This window comes from Mustela lutreola, chromosome 5 (assembly GCF_030435805.1).
Source record: "Mustela lutreola isolate mMusLut2 chromosome 5, mMusLut2.pri, whole genome shotgun sequence".
NCBI classification, from domain to species: Eukaryota; Metazoa; Chordata; class Mammalia; order Carnivora; family Mustelidae; genus Mustela; species Mustela lutreola.
Genome location: NC_081294.1, coordinates 4,915,169 through 4,931,200, shown reverse-complemented (window position 1 = coordinate 4,931,200; position 16,032 = coordinate 4,915,169). Strand labels below are relative to the sequence as shown.

The following is a 16,032-nucleotide window of genomic DNA, read 5'->3' as shown; positions in this document are numbered from 1 at the left end:
ACCATTTACGGAAAACAGACTTTAAGCACCAAGACACAGGTAGGTTGAAAGTAAAAGGATGGAAAGTGATATGCTTGGTAACCAGACCAGAAGAAGTTGATATAGCTACACTGATGCCAAACCAAGTCAACTTTAAGGCCAGCATGTTACCAGAGATAAACATCTGAGCATGAGAAAGGGGCCAACCCACTAAGAAGATATCACCAATCTTAATCTGTGCATATAATAACAGAGCTTTAAAATACATGTGAAGCAAAATTGACAAGACATAGAGGATAGATGAACTCACAATCATAATGGTAGGTTTTTGTTTTTTCTTTATTTGACAGAGAGAGAGAGAGAGAGAACACAAGCAGGGGGAGCAGCAGATGGAGAGGGAGAAGCAGGCTCTCTTCTGACCAGGGAGCCTGATGTGGGGCTCAATCCCAGGACCCTGGGATCATGCCCTGAGCCGAAAGCAGATGCTTAACTGACCGAGCCACCCAGGTGCCCCCATAATGGCAGATTTTAACATATTTCAAATGTGTTATAGAATTATTAAAAAGCAAGAAAGTTGAATAATGCAATTAGCAAAAGACTTAATTGACATATATAGAGCACTGCCCTCTAAACCCACAATATGCACATTGTTTGGAATCACACATGAAGCATTTACCAAAACTGATCATGGCTGGGCAACAAAGCCAGCCTCCAAAAACTCTTCCCAGTTTTTGGAGGCTGGCTTTATTAAAATAATAAAGAATATTCTTCCCACAGTGGAAGTAAAGTCAGGGGAGGGGACTAGAAAATCCCCCAACTGTTTAAAAACTAAACTACACAATTCTAAATAACCCATGGGTGAAAGAAGAAATCAGAAAAGACAATGGAGAATATCTGGAAGTAGGTGATAATGAAACTATGACCAATTAAAACCTGTGCTGGAGGGGTGCCTGGGTGGCTTAGAGGGTTAAGCCTCTGCCTTCAGCTCAGGTCTTGATCTCAAGGTCCTGAGATCAAATCGCGCATCGGGCTCTCTGCTCAGCAGGGAGCCTGCTTCCCCCTTTCTCTCTGCTTGCCTCTCTGCCTACTTGTAATCTCTCTCTCTCTTTCTGTCCAGTAAATAAATAAATAAAATTCTTAAAAAAAAAAGAAAAAAAAAACACCCTGTGCTGGAAAGCTAAAACTGAGTGTAAGAGAAAAACTCACAGCTTGAAATTATTACAAAGAAGATGGGCCGAAAGTCAGTCTCTCAAGAAACTAGAAAAAGAATAGCAAATCTAAAATGTGGAAGAAAGAATGAATAAAAACAAGGGCAGAGGTCCACGAAATAGGAAACAAATTCACAATAGAGAAAAGTCAAAAAGCTCCTTCTTTGAAGACCTCAATAAAATTGATCAAGAAAAAGGAAAAAGACTATCCCCAAATCAATAATATAGTATATGTTAACTAACTTGAATTTAAATCAAACCAAAAAATTTAATTAAAAAAAGGAGAAAGAAAGAAATATGTATAACCAATATTAGAAAAGGAAAAAGGGACATAACTATACACTGCGTAGCCACCCATATCACACGCTCTTGCAAAGATTGAAAAAGAAGGGATGACCCCCCAATCAGATTTGAGGCCAACGAAACATTATACCAAAACCCATCAAGGACATCACAGAAAGGAAAATGGTAGGCTAGTCTTTCTTTTGAAGGCAGATGCAAAAATCCTAGATAAAACATAAGTGAAATTCAACAACATATGAAAATAATAATACATTAGGTCAAATTTGGGTTTATTACAATGTAAGACTGATTTAACACTTAAAAGTCTATGTAATTTACCACATTAACATCAAGAATATAAGAACCATATGATCTAGATAGATCCAGAAAAATAAAACATTTTATGAGATTTAATGCATTAAAAAAAAAAACCCAAAACTCTTGAAAACATGGGGTAAAATGGTCCATTTTCAATTTAATACAAAATGTAAACAAAAACTTTAAGTAAACTTCCTAATGATGGACTATTGAAGCTGTCCTCATAGATCAGGAATGAGTCAATGATGCCACACAATTCGCCATTATATTGTAGGTCCTATGTGTGTGTGATAAGGCCAGGGGGAAAAAAGGCAGAAGAATTATAAAGAAAGAAATAAAACTCATTATTTGCCTAAGACATGATTGTGTACCTGGACAAGCCAAAGAGATTTACATAAAGTATTTACATTAGTAAATTTAGAGAGGTTACTGAATATAAAACCAAAACACCCCAAAAATCAATTGTATTTCTCAGTGCAGTAATTAACAAGGAGAACATGAAATTTCAAAAAATGCCTCATTTACAATAGTATGAAAATCAAATGCCTAGAAATAGATACATTAAAATATGTGCAAGACCTTTAGACGAAAGCTTCAAAGCATCCTTGGGAGAACTAAGTGCTCCGTGCGTGGAGGGCACGTCATCTCCAGGGACTGCAAAACCAGCATTGTAAGGGCGCCAGTTTTCTCAGATTGATCTGTGGGTTGAACCCAATCCTAAGCAAAATTCCAGCGTCGTGAAGCTTGGCAAGCTGATTCCAAAAATGGAAATGCAAAATGCTAAAATAGCCAAGAGGATCTTGAATTAGAACAAAGTTGGCTTCCTTCTGCTCAGACACTTCCTTCAACTTCTAACCTAAGCACATCAGCTTTTTGTAGGCACAATTTATAAAGAGTACATGCTTGTACTTTGTTTTAAGGAACTTTCTGAAAGTTTTCTTTCTTACTCTGGGGTATTACATCATTTATATTTTTTTATTCTGGTTGCTATACTTTTCCCTACTTCTCTTATGTTGGTCTTTGTTCTACTTCTTTGTTGTTTCTTCATTTTCATTTTTTAAATTAAATTTAATTTCATTTTTTCACTAGTGTGGAGAGGTGCTTTACAATATTTTCTGGTCTTTGAAAGTTACATATCCTGGTTTTTAATTCTAACAATGATTGTATTGATCATTCTTAACACAGGTTCACGAGCTAGCCTTTTCTGATTCTCAGGGTGAAGGTTTGAATGTCATTTTTTTTTGTAAAAGATTTTATTTATTTATTTGAGAAAGAGAGAGCACAAGCAGGGGAGGAGCCGAGGGAAGGGGTGAAATAGAACCCCCAACCCGCTACTGAGCGTGGAGCCCCCAACAGCTCGGCTCTATCCCAGGACCCCGAGACCATGACCTAAGCCAAAGTCAGATGCTTAAACCCACTGAGCCACGCAAGCGTCCCTACATGTTACGTTTTGATTTGTCATCTATTGCCGCATCTCCCCAAGCGTCCGAGGACACACACGTGCACGCATGCACGCACCCTCCCACCCCCCCGTGCTTGCCGTACTATCTTCTAACCACTTTTCCACCTTTTAAGTATAATCTGGCATCTTATATCCACTGTTTTTTACACTCGAACTCCTCCCTTTTATGAATAAATGCATTATTGATGTTCCAAGAGTCCTGCACTCCTCCCAGCCACATGGAGTCTCTTTTCAGGCCCCCACTTTTGCCTCATGTCTTCGCTTAAAGGAGCACATCTTCACCCAACGCACTCCAGTGTTTTGAGCCACCAAAACGTGAGTTTTTATTATACTCGGACAAGGTGTTGTGGGGGTTGTTTTGGCCACTTCCCTTGGTTAAAAGTTCAAGTGGGATAAAGTAAAAATGACATGAAATAATAGGAAGAAAATGTCTGAAAGCATTACATTTTTTTAAAAAGAGAAACATTTTGGAAGAAAAATAATTGGAGGAAACTTGTCCTTCCAGGTATCACACAACAACGTGAGAGTACAGTACTCCAACAGACATAGTAGACTGAACGGCATAGCACATCCCAACAATGCAGTATCCCGTGAATCTCGTGTCTAGTAAATTAATAAGCAAAGTAGTGAACAGCAAAAGAGACCCAGGCAGATGTAGAGTCCAGTGAATGAAAAGATGTGGTATTTCAAACGTCTGAGGAAAAGACGATGTACTGGCTTTTCCTAGGGGAAAAGAAAAGATAATGTGACTTTGAAGCAGAGGGTTCCCAGATTTCATAAACATCGATGCAGGTAGCTCTGTGTTTGGTCCCTGAGAGGTGGGCGCGTTAGAGTCACAGCTGACACTTAGTCGCACCTGTTGTAGTGTAGGTGCGTGTGCAAGACTGCATGTGTGTCTGTGGTGGTGTGAATGTGTGTGTGAGGGAATGCATGGTGTGTGTGTGGAATGAGTGTGTATGAGTGAATGTGTGTGAGTGAATGTGGTATGTGTGTGTGAATGTGGTGTGTCAGTGTGACTGAGTGAATATGTGTAGTGTTAGTGTGTGCGAGTGAACGTGTGGAGGTGTGTGTGTGTGTGAATGTGTGTGAGCGAATGTGTGGTGTATATGAGTGAATGTGAGTGATTATGTGTAGTGTGAGGGTGAATTTGTGTGAGAGTGAATGTGGTGTGTGTGTGTCAGTGAGTGTGAGTGAATGTGTAGGAGTAAATGTGTGTGTGTGAGTGAATGTGGTGGTGAGTGTGACTGAATGTGTGTGAGTGAATGAGTTGTGTGTGTGTGGTGTGAGTGTAAGTGAATGTGTCAGTGAATATGTAGTGTGAGGGTGAATTTGTGTGAGAATGTGGTGTGTGCCAGTGAGTGTGAGTGAACATGTGAGAGTGAATGTTGTGTGTGTGTACATGTGAATGAATGTGTTTGTGAGGGAGCGTGAGTGAACGTGGTGCGTGTGTATGTGTTGGGGATGCGGGTGTCTGCAGGGGAGGAAGCGGGGCCCTTTGAGAAGGTGGTGCTCTAGGAAGCGGGAGCAGAAGCGGCGAGGGGAAAACCAGACGCTGTGGGGCCCAGGCCCGGCGGGTGGTGGTCGGCCCCGGCCTACACATGCAGCTTCCTTGGTCACCTCTAGCTCCACGATGAACGTCCCAATTTCACAGGTAAGAAAAGTGAGGTTCAGGGTTTAAATAACCTTCCCAAGATCCCGATCTTGGGCAGTCTGAGCCCAAAGCCTACTCCTTGCCCCGTGTAGTGTGGCCCCCGCGTGGGCTGTGTGCGCCCCTGCACCCGCGGGCCCCGCCACCCTGCCCCAGGCGTGGCCCTTGCTCGCCGTGTGCGGCTCAGCTGTGTGAGTGGGGGGACGCACACCCCAGGGGACGCGGCTTAAAAGTGAACGTCCCGCGGTCATCCCTTACGCCCACTTCAGTCGTTAGCCCGGGCTGTCTGTTCTCCGGTCACGTGTAACAGCGATTCTCTTGAACTTGGATTTTCTGATCCCGTCTGGCTGAATGCCTTGTGGGGTCTGCCGGGCAGCTTTCTCGGGTCACAGACCAGCCTCAAGCCCATGTGTCAGAGGGCCTCGCTGGACACTGGAGACAGCTCTGCCTTTCAGAACGGCTGTATGCGAACAGCACAGAATAACGTCCAGCTTATAATCCGAGACTCGGGGCGGGGGGAGAAACTGTCTACTGTCCTAGAAGAAGTCTGGCCATCTGTTGGTATACGATGTTGGTTGACCTTGCCCCTTCTCTTAATACGCTCCAGAGCTTGACCAGGGCAGCTGGGGACAGGAGAGCCCAGGAAGGAGGTTTGCGTGTGGTCCTGGCCCTTTATTCAAACATCTTAGTGTCCCTTCAGGATTCTAGCACAAAACTACTGTCGGGCACCCGAGCCTTCATACCAGCTTTCTTCCCTCCGTCAGGACGCAGGAGTGATACACCTCTGGGCTGACCGCTTGAGAGAAAACTACCAGAAAGACAGAGTGAGGCCCTTACAAATCGGAAATTTAATTTGGTGGAAGTAGTTGGGCCAAGTAGTTGAATGTACTTGACAGGCTGATCTGGCCTTGGGAGTAAAGGGGGCAGGGACATAAGAGGACAGAAAGGAATTCCTATCAAAACTCCTTGACCAAGAATACAGTCAGGTCTCCAGCCTAGCTCTGCCAACTAGCTACCAGGAAGGTAAAGACGACTTCCAGGTTAAAACAATACTGGAGTGCCCCGTATTTCTATCAAGCCCAACCCCTTCCTGGGTCCTACAGGTCTGGCCTGGGTCGCTCGCCAGCCTGTCCAGCCCCTCTGACCCCACTCTACCCAACTGCAGCCACTTTGGCCTCCGGGCCAGGCTCGGAGCCCCAGCCAATTCCTTTGTCTGGAAGGCCCTCTACCCCCCGCCATGGCTGACTCCTCACCTGTCCTGCTTTCACCTTAATATCAGCTTCTTGGAGCGATGGTGGTGGATATCCACCCCCCCACACCCATTTCCCCACCATCTAAAGAAGTGCTGGGGGATGAATGGTGTCCCCCAAAATCCTACATTGAACCCTAATCTTAGAGCCTCGAAATGTGACTATATTTGGAAGTAGGACCTTGAAAGAGGGGATTCAGTTAAAATAAGGCCATTGGAGTGGGGCCTAGTCCAACAGCACTGGTGTCCTTATAGGAGATTAGGACACACAAAGACACACATGGCATGTCGCCATAGAGAATAGACCATGTGGGGCCACAGTGCAGGGGGCCCTTGTGCACACCACGGACAGAGGTCTCAGGAGGAACTGAACCTGCCCACACCTTGATCTTGGACTTCCAGTCTCCAGATCTGGGAGACATGAATGAGGAGAACAAAGACAAGAAAAATGTAACCAACACTGAACCATCTTCTGTGTGGTCCACAGATGCACATCTGAGATGTATGGAACATGCTTTGCCAAAGGGTCTCATGACTAATGTTTTACTAGATAATGAAGGGTAACCTTATCTTGACAATAGTTAGGTCCTTCTAAGGTCCTAGAAACCTCACTTTCAACAGACACAAATTCTTTAGAGACTTTGCTATCCCTGACGCTTACTAACATAACAAAGGCAACTTTTTGCACAGAAAATGTCTTGAGAATTCTTTCTTGACCATTCACTCACTGACCCCCACATCATAATTTGGCTCCCAAAGTGGGGCCTACCTTTTCGTCTGGACTCTGAGTCATAGTACAGGTGCAAACTTGGTGAGTGACTCCCAGAGTGACTCCCTCTTCTTCACTCTCATGCCGGGGCTCTTCCAGGAGTGCGGTCTCAGTGGAACCCGTTCACGTGGATTGCTTAGGCTGTAGTCCTCTAGCCATTCTACGGGGAGGGTTTTGGCTAGAAGCTAGTACCATGGCCAGAATGGTAATGAGACCCAGAAACTTGATGCCCTCTCTTCCTTCCTGTTCTTATACAAAGTTGTCTACCTCGGGGACGGGACAGGCACTTAAGTCATCATGACGGCTGCCAATCTTGACTTCCATGTGAGGTTTCCTCCTCATTGGTCTAATGTGATCCTCTTCATATCCCTGGTCTAGTTGCTTTTGGCCATGGGACCTCCGCTTGGAGCCGGCCAAAACCAATACGCAATTGAATTAAAACCCAACCGGGGACCTGTTTCCAAGGGAAGTTGGCTGTGAAAGACGCCATGTGTTGGAATGTTGCTTAGACCATGATGGACTTCTATCCTCACTGCTTTCCATCAATGTTCTCTGCTAACTACTTACAGCATTGTGTAATTTCCCCTTGTAAAACTTTTCTAGTGTTTTCCATGGGTTGAAAACAGCAGGTTCTTCTTGGCACGGCACATTAGTTAGGTCCATTCACTGGCACCCATTTGTAGCCCAGGACACAATGGGGGAAATGGAGGGATGCCAGCATCCCTCCTCTAGTGCAAAACTGCATTCGTAGCAATTTTGTTGGAGGGATGCCTCCAGTTGCTTTGACTCTAGAAACCTCGAACACATCCTGCATGGGACTCCACCATTTCTTGGTAATGGACCTTTCTCTACTTTTCTAGGAACATGGGTTCTTCTTTTAGTCCCCAAGGATTTTCTCTTGGTATGCCTTTTCACCCTCTAGAGTCAATTCAGACGGCAAGAGTTAAGAAAGACAAGCCTGTTCATCATCGCCTTCTCCTTTTCCTCCCCCCGCCTCTCCTCCTCACCAGCACCACTTTTTCTCCTCCTCTTCCTCCTCCTCCTCCCCTTCCCACTCCTCCTCCTTCTCTTTCCTCTTCTTCTTCCTCTTCCCCTTCCTCCTCTTCTTCTTCCTGAGGAAAAATGGCCCATTAATGGGACATTAAACTTGAATATGATGCACCAGTTAGATCTCTCCTGCAGGAAACAGGGCAAGTGGACAGAGGTACACTATGTCCAAGCCTTCATGGTCCTAAAACTGGGATCCCAACCTCAGGGGCTCTTGCAGAATGTGTTTGGCCACTAGCCAGGCTAATAAGCCCCCTCCTGATGGATTGGATGATGAATGCCCATTCCTCCTAATAAACCTCGGCTACTGGAGGAGCCACAAGCCTCCCACTAAAGGAGACATTGATGCTATCACTAGCCCTCTTCCTTACAAGCCTCAAGACCCCTCTGCTCCAGGTCCAGCTGGACACACCAGGAACAGAATTCCCCATCTCCTGGCAGTTCCCCCTAAATCAGCGTTGCATCCCTTAGGGAGGCTGCTAATGGAGAAATGGGCATTATCGGAGTCCATGTCCTGTCCTCCATGGCACACTTGGCTCAGATAAAATAACTATTAGGTCAATGTTCTGGGAACCTTTTTCAGTTTTTCAAGGGTTTTGAACAAGTAGTCACTGTGTTTGATTTGACCTGACAAGATATACATAAATATATCTTGTGTATATACACATACACACATATATATGCATATAGGGATGATGTTATATATATGATATATGATAAACACACATATGTGACGTGTGTCTGTCTATCTATCATATTGAATCTTTGTTGAGGAAAAACTGGCCACAAGAGATGGAGAATGTTATCTAAGGGGCACTGCTGTCCCAGTGACTGAGCCACACTGGAAATGTCAGGAAAACGGAGGGAGAGAGAGAGATGCGATCCTATGACCCCTTCCCTGTTAGAAGAAATGAAAAAGGATTCTCCAAATCTGTAAATTTGAACAAAATCCGGAAAGTCCCCCAAATTGCTGCTGACAATCTGGCTGTTGCAGGCTTCACAGAAGCTCTCTGTAAATATACACACCAGGACCCGAAGACACCGGCGGGAATAGCTACTTTAAACACAGTCTATGTGAGCTGGTGACGCCTGACATCTGCTGAGATGCAGTTTTTCTGGTCTTTCCATCCTGTTCCACTCCACTCCTTGGGCGAGATTTCATATATAAACCAGGGAGCTGTTCTGCTCTTATAAGGAAGAGTATGGCTTGTCCTCTTGAACACCTGGAGACCAGACCCTTACCCTGACGTCCCTTCTAATATCCGGAAGGTAGTAAACCCACAGGTCTGGGATTGCCCTGTCCCAGGATGGACTCTTAAAGCCCAACCCGTGAAAGTGGCCTTAAAAGACCCAGCCGCTATGCCTCATAGGAGACAGTTTCCCTTAAAGCCAGAGGCAGAATGAAAGCTGGGTTACACCACTTCTTGACACGTTTCTCAAACCTGGTACTTTAAGGCCTTGTCAATCTCCTTGCAACGCTTCAGTTTTACCAGTCAAGAAGCCAAGGGGGGACTCTCGAATGGCCTAAGATCGAAGAGCTCTACGTGGGACGTGGGTCCCTTTTCATCCCATGGCACCGAGTCCGTATACTCTTCTCTCCCAGGTCCCTGGGGATCCCCATTGGTTTACAGTACTTGATTTATTTGTTAAATTTGAATTCAATTAGCCAACATATAGTCATCATTAGTTTTGATGGAGTGTTCAGTGATTCATCTGTTGCATGTAACACTGCTTGACTTAAAAGATGCCTGCCTCTGCATCCCGCTAAGTGAGGAGGCACAGCCTCTACTCGCTTTTGAATGGGCCTCACCTTTAAGCCCACAGGCAGCTCAATTAACCTGAATGGTCTTGCCCAGGGATTTAGACTGTCCTCACTTGGGGCTGCCCTCAGTAAAGACTTCCGAAAAGGATCCTTGCCTCATGGGACTATAATTCAAAATGTAGAGGATATTTTATTTTATTTTACTTTATTTTATATTTTATTTATTTATTTTTAAAAATTTATTTATTTGACAGAGAGAGAGAGAGAGAGAGAGACAGGGAGAGAGGGAACACAAGCACGGGGAGTGGGAGAGGGAGAAGCAAGCTTCCCTTCGAGCAGGGAGCCTGATGCGGGGCTCGATCCCAGGACTCTGGGATCATGACCCAAGCTGAAGGCAGACGCTTAAGGACTGAGCCCCCCAGGTGTCCCATGTGGTTGACATTTTAATCCATAGTCCCACAAAGGAAATGTCGGATAGTAATTCCATAACCTCACTTAATTTCTTGGCAGACAGAGGGCATCACGCCTCCCCTAAAAAGGTACAAATATCTACACAGAAAGTACAATATTTGGGATATGAACTAAGGCCAGGTCATAGAACTCCACCTTCTGTTAGAAAAAAGCTTGTGTTAGATCTTGGGTCCCCAACTACAAAGAACTCCACACTTTCCCAAGCATGGCAGGCTTCTGCCACCTGTGGATTCCTGGATTTGGGTTCTTAGCCAAGCGATAAGATGATTCAGTTAAAGGTCCCAGTGAAGAGACTTTGCTCTGGACTAAAGTCCAGCAGACAGCCTTCAAAGCGTCCCATCAAAGCTTTTATCAGCCCCAGCTTTGGCTCTACTGAACTTAGGAAAAGCTTTTGCTTTACGTGTAGCAGAAAAAAAGGGTCATGTTTTGGGAGTTCAGACCCAAAAAATGAGGACATGAAATGGGTCTGGTGGGCTATTTTTCACTTGACAACGTAGTTCACGTGTGGCTGGCTTGTCTTCGAGGGGTGGCTGGCCCCGCCCGCCTGGGAGAGGACGCCCCAGAACTTCCACAGGACAGTACCAGCCTATGATGACTACACATCAGGTCCAAAGTGCTTTAGAAACTAAAGGCCACTGACAGATTATGAGGGGAAACTTACTAAATACCAGGCTTGGCTTTTAGACACACCGGAAGACTTCCTCGAGACCTGCCAGACCTGAAACCCAGTTGCCCTGAGGTCCAGCCCTGACCATTGTTCTTCTGTAAAACATAACTGCTCAGATGTTGTTGATCCCATGTATTCTAGCAGATCAGTCTTGGAAGATTCTCCTACGGGTGATGCACATGACGAAGGGTTTATGGAGGGCAGCAATTTCATGGTGAAGGGTGTGCCACGGTCTGTCTAACCCAGACTATTGAGGTCACAGCCCTCCCAGCACATATGTCCACCCAGAAAGTGCAGCTAATCGCACTTCTTTGTGCTTTACAGTTGGCAAAAGACCTCAGGGTTACTATCTATACTGACTCTAAATATGCTTTCCTAGTCTTACATGCACAGGGCAATTTGGAAAGAGAGAGGCTTATTAACAAGCCATAACTTTCCCATTAATATGGGCCTGAACTAACAGCCCTTTTACAGACTGTACCCAAACCTAAGACAGAGGCTATAATTCACCTCAGGGGACGTCAGAAGGACCTGTCGAGGGACTCTAGAGGCAATCACCTGCAGATGGTGCAAGTCCCGAGTCCTACACCAGTCCAGACACCAGTAACAGATATAGCCCCAGTCTACTCGGACCAAGAAATCTGGGTAGCCCCAGAATGGGGATTTTCAAAAAAATGCACAAGACTGGTTTAAAAACGATAGAGGAAAAGTCTTTATACCCAAAGGCAACCAATGGAAACCAATGCATGGTATACATCAGGCTACTCGTTTGGGTGAAAAGGCCGTGCAGCAGATGACTAAGAACACCTCTGATGGGATTCACGTAACCACTAGGAACCCTGTGTCGTTTGCACATAAGTAAATCCCAGAGGGCTCAACCCTGCCCCTTAAAACCAGTCCAAAGTCGGGGGACATATCTTGGGGAGGACTGGCAACTAGATTTTACAAATGCCATCTTGTAAAGGATATAAATACTCACTGGTCTATGCAGACACCTTTTCTGGATGGATAGAAGCGATCCCTTGTGAAACAGAAAAGGCCACTGAAGTGACAGAATGTTTATTAAGGGAAAGCAACCCTAGATCTGAACTGCCTTGGTCTGTACAAAGGGACAATGGACCATCCTTTATTGCACAAATAACTGAGCAAATTAGCCCAGGACTTAAAATTTAACTGCTGTTTGCATTCGGCCCAGCATCCGACATGTTCTGGGAGGGTGAAAGAGGACACCCACACCTGAAAATGACATCTTGCCAAAGTCAGCATTTCCACTCAAGAAAACTGGGTTACTCATTTACTAGTAGGACTTCCCAGAACGAGAATTGCCCCAGAGCAACCAGCAGGGGGAAGGCCCTTTGAATTACTGTCTGGATGCCTGTTCTCACCATAGATCTGTCCAGAGATGGGGCCTACAGCACTCTGTTGAATTACTCACTCGAGGGTGGGTTAATCCCTGAATCTCGACACCAATACTCCTAGACCATATCCTCCCTAAACCTGATCTGACAGTAACTAACATGCACCTCAGACAGACCCGAGAGATGGGATTTACTTAGAGAATAGGAATTCTAGGAGAGGGGGACTTGACTCCAAAACGGAAGGGTCCCTACTAGCCGGATCACGTATCATCGCCATACAATGAGAAAGCCATTCCTCGTGGATTCTTTTACCAAGAATTCAACCTGTATCTTCCTCACAGGACCCCACGGTGCCAACTTCCATGCTTTCTTACTCCCGTGAACCTGTGGAAGACCTCAGACTTCTCTTCAAATGACACCGAATATTGTACCTCTCTTTCTCATTCTCTTTTCCCCAATTTGTACTGATAATTCCTTCTTAACACGGGCCCAGCGTTTTGCTGAACATCAAAATCAAACAGCTTGCCGGATACATAGGATTCTGCCTTTTGGGCACATCTGGTCTGCCTTGGTGGGTCTCCCCATCACGGGCTTTCCTTCTATACCCGTGTCTCAGTTACAACCTGTGACACAAGTATGATGATATTTCCTGATAGATCTATCACAAAACAAAATGTTGCCCTCTGGCCTGTGATCAGAACCACTTGGAATCTCCTCGGCCATCATCCACAAATAAATACGTACCAGAGAATGTCTAAATGACAAACTCCAACTTATCGGTATATGCAGGATAGAATATATCAGATCTGGAACAAATATATATGGCTCACCCCCACAACTGGGCGGCTGAGTCTGAAAACGATTCTCTGCTGGGAACAGAGAAACCATAATGATGATACCTGGGCGAAGGGCCCAGGACAGTTAAGATGGCCGCCATCCGAAATACGTTCACTGATCATTGTTCTTCAGGCCACTGATTGGTTTGCTTCTGATTAGACAAGCAGGCCCAGAATTAGGCAGCAGGCTCCTAATGGGACCCAGTGGGTACATGGCTGTAACCTAAGGCCATGGCTTCCCCTAGGCTGGCTAGGTCATTGCACTCTGGGTTTTATTTGGATGAACCAATGCACTTTGAAAACCATTACTAACCCAGCCAACCTTCCGAATTCAAAAGAACTGCGGACACACTTCACGTTTCACTGGTGTGGACACTTACCTTTGTTCCCTCTTTATGACTGGGGGATGTCACTTGGTACATGGAAGCCCTTGATAAGTACACGATCAAAGTCCTAAATGACTCCCAGGCAGCACTGTGGGTTAGATACTGAAGTAACACAGATGCCTGAAGCAATCCTACAAAATAGAGTAGATTCAATGTTCTGACAGCAGCCCGAGGAGGCGGGCGCCCCAGGATCAGAATGGGATGCTGTGAATATATCTCAGATCGTCACAAAAATGTAACAGGATTGCTAGAAGATATGAATACTCCTACCAGCGCTTCAAACCATCCCTCCCACTGCTTTAATAATTAAACTTCTGGACTGGAGGGAGATTTTGGTCATCAAAGGATCTTATTTGGGCTTCTTTTTCATTCATTTTAATCACGTTTTGCTGTTTTTTCTGAAGTCTCTCTACTGGTAGAGACACCTTCACGCAGACAGAGGATCCTTTCTACTCAAGGAGGTTTGTGCATGTTGTCTACCTTGGATTCAGCTGCCTCTGCCTTTCAAAATTCCTACATATACATTCCCAACTGACCAGTGCTGACCGGTAGAAGAGATGTCCCTCCCCTCCTTATTCAGTAAGGTGAAGTGGGAGAAGACAAGACCTTCCACCCTGAGCAACCTGAAAAGTTTAAGGGTCAAAAATGTTCTGGGATTGGGGGGGGGGCCTGGGTGGCTCAGTTGATAAGGGACTGCCTTTGGCTCAGGTCATGATCCCAGAATCCTGTGATCGAGCGCCATATTGGGCTCACCGGGAGGCCTGCTTCTCCCTCTCCTACTCTCCCTACTTGTAGTATCTGTCTTGCTGTCTCTCTCTCTCTTTCTCTCTGTGTCAAATAAATAAATAAATAAAATTTTTAAAAAATATGTTTGGGGGGAAATGAGGAGAAGAATAAAGAGGCAAGAGAAATATGACAACAACAAAAATCATCTTAACATGTGGCCCACTGATACACATTTGAGACATACAGAAGGTGGCATTGCCAAAGGGCCTCATGACCAGAGTTTTACTGGATAATGAAGGGTAAACTATTTTTTAAAATATTTTAAAAAGATTTTATTTATTTATTTGACAGAGAGAGAGATCACAAGTAGGCAGAAAGGCAGGCAGAGAGAAAGGGGGTAGCAGGTTCCTTGCTGAGCAGAGAGCCCAATGCAGGGCTCCAACCCAGGACCCTAGGTTCATGACCTGAGCCGAAGGCAGAGGCTTAACCCACTGAGCCACTCAGGCGCTCCAAGGTAAGCTATCTTGACAATAGCTAGCTCTCTAAGGTCTGACAAGCCTCACTTTTTTTTTTTTCTGTTTAGAGAAAACATAATTTTTTTTTAATTTAAAAAATTTTTAGTAAACATATAATGTATTATTAGCTCCAGGGTACAGGTCTGTGAATCGCCAGGTTTACACGCTTCACAGCACTCACCGTAGCACATACTCTCCCCAGTGTCCATAACCCCACCCCCCTCTCCCCACCCCCTTGACCCCTGGCAACCCTCAGTTTGTTTTGTGAGATTAAGAGTCTCTTATGTTTTGTCTCCCTCCCAATCCCATCTTGTTTCATTTATTCTTCTCCTACCCTCCAACCCCCCCATGTTGCATCTCCACTTCCTCATATCAGGGAGATCAAAGCCTCACTTTGAACAGACACAAATTCCTAGAGATGTCACTATCCCTGAGGCCCACTAACTACAAAGCGAGCATCAGCCACTCCTCTCAGCCCTAGGCTGCTCCTCCTGCCCATGGCTCCTGCCCCTGTGCTGTAATAAAGTCACTTTTTTTTTTTTCACCAAAACCATCTCGAGCATTCTTTCTTGACGGCTCGCTCACCAGCCCCACGTCTGTAAGTGCCCGTGAGCCCCATGTGCGCGCTGTCCTGGCCCGCTCTCCCTGCCACTGAGCCCCTGCGTTTCATTCACGTGTAAATTAGACTCCCAAGCACACATTTGGTTCTGGGCTCACTTCCCCTCCGAGAACCCCGCCAAACAGGGGCCACTGCTGTGAAGAAGGACCGTGAGGAGCCATTAATTCTCCTCCCGCAGAAAGGCCTGAACCACACAGGTACGCTCAGACGTCCCCGTGGGTTTGTCAGTTCTCTGGTTCCTGAACTTGTCCGGGTTGATTTTTCAGAGGCCTCGGCTCAGTTAGGTGACCTCCAACCCTCTCGATGCTTGCAATGGATCGTCAGCCTTTTTGGAAACGTTCAAAGCCATTGCTGCTTGTTGGGTTTTGGCTCACTTCCGCCAGCTTGTTTAAGCTGCTGTATACACCGCATATAGATGAGCTTATGTTGTTTTGAAGAGATTTGTATGAAATTCCTAGAGATAACTTCTGATAAGCCTAATTCAGGCTCACAGGAATGGGAGAAGAATGGGCGACGGGGATACATAGGGAATTAGTGACTCTGAATGGACTCGGACCATTTATATGGTTCATGTTAGAGAGAAAGTCTTAAGTCTTTCATTTTGGACCTTTCATTTTGGACTCTTTCATTTGGACCCTTTCAAATCACCCTTTCATTTTGGACCTAACAAATGGGCTCAGGTTGTGTGTGTTTCGATCTTCTCAAAATTGCTCCAGGATTTAAGACCCCT

The 16,032-nt window shown here is 45.4% G+C and overlaps 1 protein-coding gene across 7 annotated transcripts in view; it reads right to left on the bottom strand.

The window, feature by feature from the left end:
* Window positions 1–1,742: 1,742 nt before the first annotated feature.
* SRD5A1 (steroid 5 alpha-reductase 1) overlaps window positions 1,743–16,032 on the bottom strand; it is a 58,955-nt gene continuing 44,665 nt past the window's right edge. For 4 of the 7 annotated variants that reach the window (XR_009353695.1, XR_009353696.1, XR_009353694.1 and 1 more), the window contains 3 exons: window positions 6,916–7,075; window positions 5,156–5,705; window positions 1,743–3,972 (listed from right to left, as the gene is read on the bottom strand). The gene's annotated coding sequence lies outside the window, so the exon portion shown is untranslated. The remainder of the gene's footprint in view (window positions 3,973–5,155; window positions 5,706–6,915; window positions 7,076–16,032) is intronic. The other 3 variants (XR_009353698.1, XR_009353699.1, XR_009353700.1) reach the window with 3 other exon arrangements.